This window comes from Vipera ursinii (genome assembly GCF_947247035.1).
Source record: "Vipera ursinii genome assembly, chromosome: 1".
Taxonomy (NCBI): domain Eukaryota; kingdom Metazoa; phylum Chordata; class Lepidosauria; order Squamata; family Viperidae; genus Vipera; species Vipera ursinii.
In genome coordinates, this window is record NC_139512.1 from 331,587,852 (window position 1) to 331,600,847 (window position 12,996).

Genomic DNA, 12,996 nt, shown 5'->3' on the forward strand with positions numbered 1-12,996 from the left:
AAGAATTCTAACTTTTTGTTAGAGGAAAGATATTTGAGCTCCTGTTGAATTTGGTTATTTGTTCTGCATTTTTTCCATCTCGGTTATTTTCAAATGTACGTACTTGTCTAGGAAAATGCAACTTATCAGAAAAGATGGAAAAGACATTCTTGCTATTATAGATCTGTGCTCTCACACTGAGAAAATACTCTTTATGTACAAAGGAAAACATCCAAATTATTAAAATGGTGCACCTAAGTTTAAAAGACTCTCTTTGCTGATTTTTACAAAGTTCTTGAAGACCTTCCTGCTTTAGAGAGTCTTCCCCTGCCATATTTTTATTTTCTTTGTATTGTTATAGTGCTGATGTTTTAGATTTTCCAGTTCTATTCTGATTGATTGTTTTTTCTTAAAAAAATGCATTTGGTTTATATCGTATTTTTGCTATGTGAACCACCAAGAGTCAATTAGATTACAGCAGCATAAAAATGAATTTAATAAATAAATATGATTTACCATTAATAGGTTCCAAAGACCTAATAAAAGCATTATGTATTGTCAATCATTAAAAATCTTTTCTAAATATACGGGACATTTTGTGAAGGGCTCCAGATATGGTTCAAGGAGCATCATTTTTTTTTCTTTTTAGAGAAATAATACAGGAAAAGGGTCCTCTTAATTAATCAGGTTGACACTGGAGTTATATGGAAACTGATTTAATCAGAAAGAAAATCTTTGGGAGGAAAACAACATTCTGCAGAAAAGGCCGTTGGACACTGCAAACAGTGGCTGAAGTTGAATTGTCTGTGATATCTGAATTGTTACCAACAAAGGTTAAACATTTCCATGCTTAATCAGCTGTCACTACCAGCTCCACTGGTAATCATTTCCAAGAACCACTTCCGCTGGGACATGGGACCTATTGTCAGGAAAAGAAGGCCAGCTTACACCAGATTCATGTATGCCTAACACTGACTTTTTTGACTGGCAATAGCTCTTTGGGGATTGAAGGAGAGAAAGATCACTTTCCATTGTAGATATTTGGGACGGAATCCAATATTCTGCATCCAGTTCTAAGTTTGTTAATTCCTCCGTAAAAGGAATTGGAAAATGACTAAGGTATGTAATCTTGATGCAGAGAATATAATCCCATTCACTTCTATCTGGAAATCTTGCTGAATTTAATGAAGATTGCCTTCAGATAAGTGGAAGTAAAATCATAGCCCTCATAACAAATCCCCTTCCTCACGCCTCACCAAACTCAAAATATTTCAAACTAAGTGTAGCCATCCTGATTCTTAAGAAAAATTATAGCTCAAGGATCATATCCTGTAGAGTCACAGGCATTGATGTCATGCTGAGTTCTCATGTAGATTATTAAAGTGGCAGAATGCTTCAGATTTGATTTGGAAAGGGAGTTTTAAATACACAAGAAAAGTCCTGAAATCAAACATGCCTGCTTCAATGAACCAGATCCAGATCCTCTGTTTGTCTCCAAACTAAATCCAAAGCATTGAATCTTCCTACAAATTATAATTAAAACAATTTATGTCTTGCTTCTTCACCAACCTGGAAGTGAATCTTATCACAAAAAAACCAGCATCTATGCAAGTTCTCTAACCATGCTGGTGGGGAATTTTGGAAGTTATAATCTGCCATCACCACCAGATGGATTCGTAGCTGGCTGACAGGCCGTACTCAGCGTGTGGTCCTGAATGGAACTGTATCTACATGGAAGGAAGTGTGTAGTGGGGTGCCCCAGGGCTCTGTTCTGGGCCCAGTGCTCTTCAACATCTTCATCAACGATTTGGACAAAGGAATAAATGGGGAACTCATCAAATTTGCAGACGACACCAAGCTGGCAGGAATAGCCAATACTCCAGAAGATAGGCTTAAGATACAGGAGGATCTGGACAGACCCGAACACTGGGCACTATCTAACAAAATGAAATTGTGAAAAAAGTAAGGTTCTACATTTAGGCAGGAAAAATCAAATGCACAGGTATAGTATAGGTGGTACCTTGATCAATAGTAGTAACTGTGAGAGAGATTTGGAGTGGACAATCACTTAAATATGAGCCAGCAGTGTGCTGCAGCTGCCAAAAAAGCCAACACAGTGCTAGGCTGCATTAACAGAGGGATAAAATCAAGATCACATGAAGTACTAATACCACTTTACAATGCCTTGGTAAGGCCACAACTGGAATACAGCATCCAGTTTTGGTCACCATGATGTAAAAAAGATGTCGAGACTCTAGAAAGAGTACAGAGAAGAGCAACATAGATGATTGGGGGACTGGAGGCTAAAACATATAGGGAACGGTTGCTGGAATTGGGTATGTGTAGTTTAATGAAGAGAAGGGTGAGGGGTGACATGATAGCAGTGTTCCAATATCTCAGGGGTTGCCACAAAGAAGAGGGAGTCAAGCTATTCTCCAAAGCACCCGAAGGCAGGACAAGAAGCAACGGATGGAAACTAATGAAAGAGAGAAGCAACCTAGAACTAAGGAGAAACTTCCTGACAGTTAAAACAATTAACCAGTGGGACAACCTGCCTCCAGAAGCGGTGAATGCTCCAACACTGGAAGTTTTTAAGAAGAGACTGGCTAGCCATTTGTCTGAAATTGTATAGGGTTTCCTGCCTGAGCAGGGGGTTGGACTAGATGACCTCCAAGGTCCCTTCCAACTTATTATTATTATTATTATTATTATTATTATTATTATTATTATTATTATTATTATTATTTGGAAGATGCAGGGCTAAAGTATTAAACTGAAGATGACATATTAGAGAACACGACTGCAGCAATACAATACTCAAATCAAATGTGTAGAAAGTATAGTCACTGTTCAAAATCTCACAGGTCAGCTTTTATGACCTAAGCATTTGTAGTTATATATTAAGTTACAAATATCTGGGAACATTTGCCAAAAAAAAAGTTTAAACTGCTACCAGGAAAGCAGTACAGCATATAGAAGTAATTACTTTGATAAAAGATCTAAATGGGAACTTCAGAGATTAACCAGTTCAAGCAGATTGCAGTTAACAGTCCATATTATGAGAAGAGTCAGAGTTAACCTTTCTACCAGCAAATCACCTGTTTCCTAAGACTCTTTAAATCTATAACAGTCAAGTGGAATAATGCCAGTGTTTGAAATGATGAAAATTCCAATTTAAATACAGATTCACACACGGAAAGCAGACACAATCAGTGCTACTGATTTTTAGAGAAGCGGCTAGCTGGAAAATAAAAACATAACTTGTAAAAAGGCAGTAGCAAGCCACTTCTGTAACTACCAAGAAAACTGCACTGATGTATCCATTCTCCTCAGGAGTCAAATTCATGTTGGACAGTTTCAAACCCAGTATCTGTGGGTGAGGGAATTGTCCATTTTGATGGGGTTAGAGTGTATCACTGGGCAGTCACAGATTGAAGACAGAGGTGACTTAAGAAAATGGGAAGACAGAAGGCAAAAAAAGAGCATGAAGCTTAAAGGAAAGAGTCGGGAAAGCAGGGAACAGAATTGTAATGGCCCAGTCAAGAGGAAAAACATACATTTGACAAAGTCAGCTGAAAAGAAAGGTTATGAAGAAATAAAGGCTGATAGAAACACATGCAGCTAAACTGAACCAGGGAGATACAATAGTACAAACATACCATCATCTTGTCCAAAAGGGAGAGACAAGCTTAAAGAGCATAGAATCAGGAAGCCAAACTGTATGAAACCAACAGCTATAGAGTAAATTGGGCAACCTCCCTTCAGAGATGGTCAGAAAGAAATTTTGGTAGCTTGGGTTGCAACTATCGCAGAAGCTGACACAACCCTAAGAGGCAATGACAGCAAATCAGCAAAGTGAGGTGAGACACTGAATTTTATTAATTTGGCTTAAACAAGTCAGGATTAAGAATTAATCAAAAGACAGATTGGCAGAACAGCAGAGTCATGAATTACCCGATACAGAGACTGAAATAAGGTATATTTTTGTACAACAGACCAGTAAGATACAGAAATCACTAACACACACTCTTAGATGCATGCTAATTTTGCAAATGTTACAGAACAGTCAACTGCCCTATGGAGAATAGAACCTCCATGTTTGAAGACATCACAGCTCCACATACCAGATGCCAAGGAAGGATAGTCTGTATCCTCTGTTGACCTTCCCAGAGATAGCCGGCTGGCAACCACTGGATGTGCTAGAAGGACTCTTACATTATTTAGGAAAATAGATAATCAATTACATTTATTATTCACAGTCCATTGGTAACAATGTAACATGAGCAATGAATAGGACTGGTTGAAAGGATCATTGCATCAGAGTAAAGATGCGAGTTGTGGCATTACACTGCAGTAGCAGAATCCCAAGGTCACAGCACAATAAGTTCAGCAACAGAGAAAAATGCAACCACATAATGCATGGTTATCAGGTAACAGCAGGACAGAAAAGTACAGAAACACAGGAAGCTACAATGCTTTATTCTAAATCAGATCACTGGTTCAGCTATCTCAGTAACATCCACACTGACTGCAACTGTCCCTTTAGAATTTCAGACATGCATGTGTTTATTTTCTTATACTAATATTCTACCCTTTTTTCTGAAAGTTCAAGCCAAGTTACAGAAGGGTACCTTCTGATTTTATCCCCATAACTACTATATATTAAAATGTAAAATGGGCTGATACCTCTATTTGAAGTTTAGCATATTAAATGTTAATTTACAATCACTGTTGAATCAGCAGGGAATAATGAGAGCTATGGCTTCCTCATAGTCATCTGGAGATTATTGGGGTTGCACCAGGAACTTTATCCTGCAAAGCGCTCTGCACTGAAAGATGGACCCATCCTGTCATTAAAAAAAAACTCTTTGTGCCCCTTTACTGTATAAACACTCTCACATCATCTCTGGATCCATCCATTTCATTAAATTGGCTCAACTAAGAGGATCTGTTAGCATTTTTCTGGCTCAATTCAAATCATAATCATAACAGTAAAGTTGGAAGGGACCTTGGAGGTCATCTAGTCCAACCCCCTGCTCAGACAGGAAACCCTATACCATTTCAGACAAATGGCTGTCCAGCCTCTTCTTAAAAACTTCCAGTGTTGGAGCATTCACCGCTTCTGGAGGCAGGTTGTCCCACTGTTTAATTGTTCTAACTGTCAGGGAGTTTCTCCTTAGTTCTAGGTTGCTTCTCTCCTTGATTAGTCTCCATCCGTTGCTTCTTGTCCTGCCTTCAGATACTTTGGAGAATAGCTTGGCTCCCTCTTCTTTGTGGCAGCCCCTGAGATATTGGAACACTGCTATCATGTCACCCCTCACCCTTCTCTTCATTAAACTACACATACCCAATTCCAGCAGCCGTTCCTTATATGTAAAGCAAAGTAGGATTTATTTTCTATTGTTGGCATTGCTTAATTTGGGCAGAATTTGTTTTTCTACAAGCTTTGCTCTCGCTTTACCCTACATTAAATGTCTGATTATACTAAGCAAGTCCTTGCCCAAAATCTGCTGCAACCTACAGTACCTACGTTGAGGAAAAATGTAGGCAACTTTGTAAAGAACTGACCTTATTCCTTGTAGTCCATTTCACAAGTCTTATTAAAAAAAGTTCGGTTTTCCTTGATTATTTAAGCAGCACACATCCTCATCAGATCCAATATCACAGCCTCGAAACTTAAGGGACCAACTTATTCTTTCCTCACACATTTCTTCATATCTACCTACATAGTTAATACTATTGTGAAAAATGCTATACATCCTTTATATTTTGAGCCCAGCTGAAGAGAAGACAGATGAAGGTCAGCTTCAAATATTCTGTGTGATATGGGGACAGGGTAAAACTGGAGTGAAAAGTGTGCTGTGTAAAAGTATCCTTTGCCACAGGATGGTTTTCCTAACTGCATAAAAAGCAGCTGTGTCATCAACAGTAAACCAAACTTAGCCCACCCATTATGTTGCACAGATTATTCAATCAATGGTCCATTTCTTGATTTTACATATATCCTTAAATGGCCCACTGTCTGACCACCCGTAGCCAAAGAACAATTTCTTCTGTGTAATAGAAGAATACATAAACCAGGCAAGAAAGGTTTTTTTTCCTTTTGTTTCAGGTCACTGCTGCACCACAACTGCCAACAAGTAACCTCCAGGAGGTTCAGTGTGTGATGAAATTAAGAAGGTGGATGACTATGGATAAAACTGAGAATAGTCAAGTGTGACCAGAGTGACACTGAAATTTGTCAGAATTATCTCCAGGAAATGAACCCAGGAAGGCTAATTCATGAGCAAACTCAGCAGCTATCTGTAAAGATTTTTCTTGTGCCACCATTACAATGTCTCCTGTTAGACTCTTCTCAGACAGAGTCAATACCAAGCCGATGCTTGGAGTCATTATAATTCTCTCATATTACCAAAAATATCCTACATGTACAGAATTTTGTATATGTATTAGTTGCCAGATGTGCCAATCTATTTGTGAGCTGAATAGTGATTGCACTAAGGAAATAGGTCCTGGAGAGAGCTTTGATTACATTTCAAATGACCCTAATGATTCCTGCTGCTAAGGAATTTTGGAAGCTAAAGACCCACAACATTCAAAGACAACTGCTTCAGAAAGCCTAACAGAGCAATCCCTAATTCAAACAGAGGCTACATTTACACAAAAACTAAGCTTGGTTTGCTTAATCATAGCGTGTTGAATAAGTTAACAGGGGTTTGGTTCATACAACATACGGTACATAACCCAAAACAATGGCTTATAACCTATACTGCCTGGGATAGTATTATATTATAAATAGGAAGCATCTTTTGGCTTAGTTAAGATGGAGGTGGCTCCCTTATTGGATGAGTCTTTGTACATATTACATATTAAGTGGTCTGATTCCACTTCATTTATTTATATGACATGGTGCTGTGCTTTTATTTTGTTGTTTCTTATGAGCTGCTGAAAGTTGTTTTGGAGTAAGATTCACCATGGGCCGCAGCTCAGTACCAGGTCACAGACTAGGGGTTGGGGACCCCTGTAAAAGATAACTGCTATGAGAACGTAACCCTACTCAGAATTTATATGAATCACTGTAATGAGCGATCTATAATAGCATGATTCAAACATAAATGTAATCCAAAATATAGGTTACCATATCACATTAAACGAGATATTGACAAACTTGTGGCTCCAAGACTACATGTGGGTCTAAATCCCCCTTTTTTTGGGGGGGGTGCCATTTCACAGCACACTTTCTCATTAACTTCATGAAGAAAACCCAAAAACACTGTTCTATAAGCCCCAAAATAAGTATAACATATTTTTTAAAATCGCCTTGAAAAATGGGGCGGGGGAAATCTTAGTTATTCCCACATTCATAGCATACATTTACTCGTTTTATAGCTTTAACTTGCTTGTTAAGGCTGTAAACTCCCTCCAAATTTAAAAGCAGCCACAGATCATACAAAAGCTGCCCAGCACTGCCATAAACCAAAAGCAAACAAGCCATATTATGGCTTTGTGTTATGTATGAACTAAGGTAGAATAGTACATTTCAGTCAGTTTAGAACATCAGGAAAAGTATGCTTTCATCCTTTTCTTCTTGTCTATGTTAGCAGAAGAGGGAGGATTAGTTATACAAAATTTCATGGCTCACTTTTGCTTTTTTACAAGTGTTATCTCTTATATAGGCCATTGCAAGCTCATGCTTTAAGGAAATAAAACATGGTTAGCAGCACCATAGTAAAGGTAAAGGTAAAGGTTCCCCCGCACATGCATGCTAGTCGTTTCCAACTCTAGGGGTCGGTGCTCATCTCCGTTTCAAAGCCGAAGAGCCAGCGCTTGTCCGAGGACGTCTCCGTGGTCATGTGGCCGGCATGACTAGACGCCAAAGGCGCATGGAACACTGTTACCTTCCCACCGTGGTGGTCCCTATTTTTCTACTTGCATTTTTACGTGCTTTCGAACTGCTAGGTTGGCAGAAGCTGGGACGAGTAACAGGCGCTCACTCTGCTACGTGGCACTCGGGATTCAATCCGCCAAACTGCCGACCTTCTGATCAACAAGCTCAGCATCCTAACCTACTGAGCCACCGCGTCCCTTTTAGCAGCACCACAGTACAACATTATTTCTGTTCAGGATCCTTGGGAAAGCCTTCCTAGAATTCTACTTCCTAGAACTCTTCTTGAAACTTTACAAGCTCGCTGGACTTAAACACTAAGTTCAGAGGCATGAAGTTGGGATTTTCTCACTGCACCTCAAGAGCAACAACTGATGTAATCAGTGATAAGAGTTCAATGAATGTGTTTCTAAAAAGCTAGAGTGGGGAAGCAACAAAGTCTTGCCTCCAACTCAAAATGCTCCCTTTTTCCCCTCTATTTCTGGCAACAGGGAATAGATGGAAAGGAATGATGAAATGATTCTGTGAGACAGAGGCCAGAGAAGAATTTCTTTACAAAACATAGAAATCATCAGCAGAATTCAATATTGCAATATGTGGTGATTGGCCACTAAGTTGCAGCTCAATCCTTTGCGTTTCTGTGAAGAGGTAAACTTGTCATCCACAATAAAATTAAAATACAGAACTATGCTCATCCCCATCATACCACCTGCAAAGGGACCACTCTTTCCTTGCTCCCTTGTGGGTTTCCTGAAGGACCCGACAACCTATTGCAGGAACAATATTTGGTTTGGAGAAGGCTTCATTTATATGGGAAGATGGCAAAATGAGATAGAAGAGGGAAAGAATTTTATGACATTTTTGGGGATATTCTTCCAAGTTAAAGACCAGTTTTCTGACCTTGGGGAGCAACCTTTTCAGGGTCCCACTGTCCTAGGTCCATTCGGAATGATTCAAGCACAGCCAAATATGCCTGATTTATTTTTTACCCTATATTTTAATACAAACCCTTTAATGTTTGTTTAACTCTCTGTGTTGTCTCTTAAAGGCCTGAGTTCAAATAACACAGTTTGTATTCCTTAAGGGCTGCTTCTTTTCCTTTCCCTCTTAACTGTATTCATTTTGTCTTTATGCAGTATTTTTCTTAGCCTATTCGCTCATATTTTACATCTATGGCTCTCTCTCTCCTGGAGATTCCAGATGAATAAGTCAACTAACACTCATGTCAGACTGTAGACTGTTTCTCCTTTGTTTATGCACAGATCTCAGCTGACTTTGATTTTTTTTCTATTAGCCCTACAATGATTCAGCTTTTTTCCTTGGCTGTCCCACATCATTCTCTTCCTGGACTTTTCTTTTTGATTGGTCTTCTTCAGACAATCTGATGTCTGCTAGGATCAAATTCGCCATCTCCTTCTTCCATACACTCCACACTCCAATAACATCAGCCACTCAGGTATCAGCCATCAAAAAGTCCTTCTGCTTCTGTCTGAGTGCCATTTATCAACTACCCTTTGAGAAGTAGGCCAAGAACATACAGAGGTTTTTGTTTCTATTGCAAAATCTACCTCTTGGGAAGAACGTGTACCTTTCAGATGCTTGAATTCCTTTCAAACACCAAGCCAGAGAAAAAGTTCTGCACTTTCCCAATACAACTACACTTCTCTTTCTACATAGATACAAATGAAGAGTTCTCAAGGGTGTCTGATGAAAACACAAGAGAGGACCCTCTTGGTGGCTGCTCCCAGGATTGAAACTCTGCCCAAAAGATCAGACTGTTTGCCTTTCAATCACCTTTCTGTTGGCACACAAGAAGTTTTTTACTTATGTAGTGCTTTGGTGTGTAAGTGGGTTTTGGCTGCTGAGTTGAGTTGGTGGTACAGTTGTTTATTATTCTATTCTTAATGGTGCCTGAATTATTCAATATTGTTTTTATTCTTATTCTTAGAAACACTGAGTGCCAAATGCACGGTATATAGCCAATAAATAAATAAATACGTTCATAATGTCTGATTTCAAATAATGCAACTCCTCGTTTTGCCTGTCTCTACAGAGGTATGGAATTTATGGCCTTCCAGATGTTACTAAATTAACTTTCAATAGCACTGTAAATTTGAGATTCTTAGAATTGTTCAATAGGCAAAGGACCATAGCTTCCCTCTGGGTTATATACAAAACTCTGGTGGACACAGACATCTTCTCAGTTACTTGAGCGTTAATAGTTGGTGTATCGGATGAGTTCAAAAAACCCATTAGTTCTGGAACTAGACGGCAACCAGCAGCTAGAAGTTCAACAAAGCTTGTAAATCTGATAACCAGAAACATACGTTTTAAATAAAAATGTAAATAGCAAAACAATTTGGCTAAGGTAGGATTCCAGAAGAATTTGACTACCTCTGGAACATTTTTTAAGCTTGCAGATAATTAAGCTTTTCATTAGCTTCTTAGTCCTTGCTCAACCAAAAATAACTACTAAATAACCCCTTCAGAGTTGCGAACTTCCCTTTTCATTTATGTTACTTTTTTAATGCTAATTTTTAAATAACAAGCCTCTGAAGTTGTTCTGCTTTGGATTTCTACCATGTTTTTTTTTCTTCTATGCCTTTGGGAAATCATTTCAGTTGTAGCTCAGTATATCTAGAGAGCACCAAGATAGGGAAAACTGGTCTATAATCACAAGACAGGGAGGAAGCAGAAGTTTAGAGCAAACATCTACCCCCACACACAAACACACAAGCAAAATTCTGCACTTATAAACTACTTTATATCAGATTATTTTAAAATGGGAGTAGATTCATACACTGTTCTGTGCTATGGTTTATTTAGCAAATGATTCATTGAATAAAGTACAAGTGGCTAGCTTTGGACATCACACTAAAGTACACAGCATGGTTTATAAACCACAAAGGCTAAATTCAAATGTTACATTAAGAGAAATCCAAACAAACCATACTAAGGATTATCTTGAAAATAGATAATCCCCAAATTAGGGTCTTGGAAAGCTTGGATCTTGGCACCATCTAACTGTGAAAATGAAGCTGTCACTTGCAACCCAAGTTGGCTTATTGGTTGACTGATTTACCAATCAGACTTGCTGTCTTGCCTTAGCTGTATCTGAAACTGTCTCTCTGGGCAATGAGGACAGAAATATTTCTGCGATTCCAAGGCACTGGAAAATTTATACAGGCAACAAGACGACTGACTTTTTTGTTTGTTTTTAAAGTCTACTATTTGAACTTTGGCCTCTGTTTCTTTAAAAACATGTTAACTCTTAAAATATTGTTATTAATACATGAATTAATACACGCATGTTCTGTTTTTCTGCTGAATGTCATTTAAGCTTTCACCTAATATTGCAAAAAAACCACCACCAAGTGCTATGATTTCTTCACTGATTTACTTGCATCATTTTAGACCCTATACTCATCTCAGTAAAAAGCTAGATGATCCAGATGCCTTCCAAATACCAGTATTATTTCCCACCCGCCCACAACTGATCACACTGTCAATTCCTTGTATTCACCATTGTCTGCCCACTTGCATCCAAGCTGTTCTCTGCACCATAAAAACTGGCAACTTCCTTTATTTTGTTGCTGTTTTTATTTTCAAAGATTTCCAGGATGCCAAATTCTTCTACGGCTTGTTTTATGAAGGGCCTAGGTAGTACAGAATTCTTCTGACAGAAAACAGATTTTATATAAATATCAGAACCTCACATTAGCATTTTAAAAAGGCAGACAGAAGTTTAAAAATAAAGTGTGCATTTCACAGTTACACTATGAGAATTTCAGCCAACCCACTATTTGAAGAACGATTTCCCACTCTTGAAACTGGAAGGCTGTTTTACGGTGAGAAAGCGATTTGATGTTTGTATGTGCTAATCTTATACTTAAATTGTATCTATTTGTGAACACTCTCAAATCTTCCCTTCAGTGTTTAATCAAAAGAGCTTCTCACACTACTAAAGAAAGAAAGAAAGAAAAAACAACATCTTGCTCACAAGAAAACTATTTGGGGATGCATTAATTTAGGAAGTCATGCTCTAAACAAAAGAAGATGGTATGGAAACAAGCTCAGATATCACTAGGAGGAAAATGGTCAGTTTCTTTTGCACGGCTCCTTCTGAGTTGCACCTGCCATAAATTTAACTATCCTTTGGCTGAAAGGAGGTGACAAGAAGGTGGTAGTGTCCAAAGAAAGTGGTATATAAGCTACATCAGATAGAAACTGATTCTTTTTCCTCACTGCATCCCAATTAAAAAGTTTTGTGTATCAGATATATGGATATGCTTAAACATTGCTGGTCTCAATTTTGGCGCTAAGTTGCAATTAAAATAATGTATGTTTCCATATGCAATACGAAACGATATTATCTTACTACTGTATGTAGTGCAGGAAGGCCTAATCTTGCCATCAAACAGAATAAGGTGGTCCAGTTTGAAAGTGGTAGGAGAGAATTGCTTCTAAAGTTTCAGATGTTCTATTGCCATTTTCAAAACACCACTTTGGAATGAAGCATTTTCTATAAAGAGGAAGCACACCAGGAAGAAACTGTCTATGTCCTCACTTTTCACTATGCTTATTTTCTAATTGCAATGAGTTCATATAAGGCAATGGGGTTTTTTTCCATTAAAAAGTCTCACCTACCTGCAGTGTGAACTAGTACAGCCATTTCTCACTGACACTTCAATCTGCCATTTTCTGTTGAGATCTGAGAGAAAAAACAGCACCATGCTACAAAGACTAACATTCACAGAAGATTGTTTCAAATATTTAAGCACACATCCTTCCTGTTCACCTAGCATCATAAATACTGTAACAATGCCAAATAATAGCTCTCCCAAAATGCATGATTACAAAAATGCAAACCTATAAGAACACCAAACAATTATTCAAGCATTTCTACAAATGCTTGACACTGGAACCTTCATATTTGGGCTGCAAAGATCTAAATCAGGGCTTTTCAACCAGTGGTACGGGTACCACCTGTGGTACATTGGCACCTGGCAGGTGGTATGTGACTATCCTAGAAAAGTGGTAGTGGGGGAGGGGAATGAGCTGAACCAGTGGCAGCACCACACAAGCCTGAGCGAGAGATGGCTGGAGCTGCAGGGCTGTCAGGGCTCAGCTAG

The 12,996-nt window shown here is 38.5% G+C and overlaps 1 protein-coding gene across 8 annotated transcripts in view; it reads right to left on the reverse strand.

Annotated features, from left to right (window-relative positions):
• HMBOX1 (homeobox containing 1) overlaps window positions 1–12,996 on the reverse strand; it is a 123,832-nt gene that overhangs the window by 94,228 nt on the left and 16,608 nt on the right. The window contains exon 2 of one of the 8 annotated variants that reach the window (XM_083348448.1): window positions 12,512–12,575. The exons of the other annotated variants lie outside the window; for them this stretch is intronic. The gene's annotated coding sequence lies outside the window, so the exon portion shown is untranslated. The remainder of the gene's footprint in view (window positions 1–12,511; window positions 12,576–12,996) is intronic. 8 annotated transcript variants of the gene reach the window in all.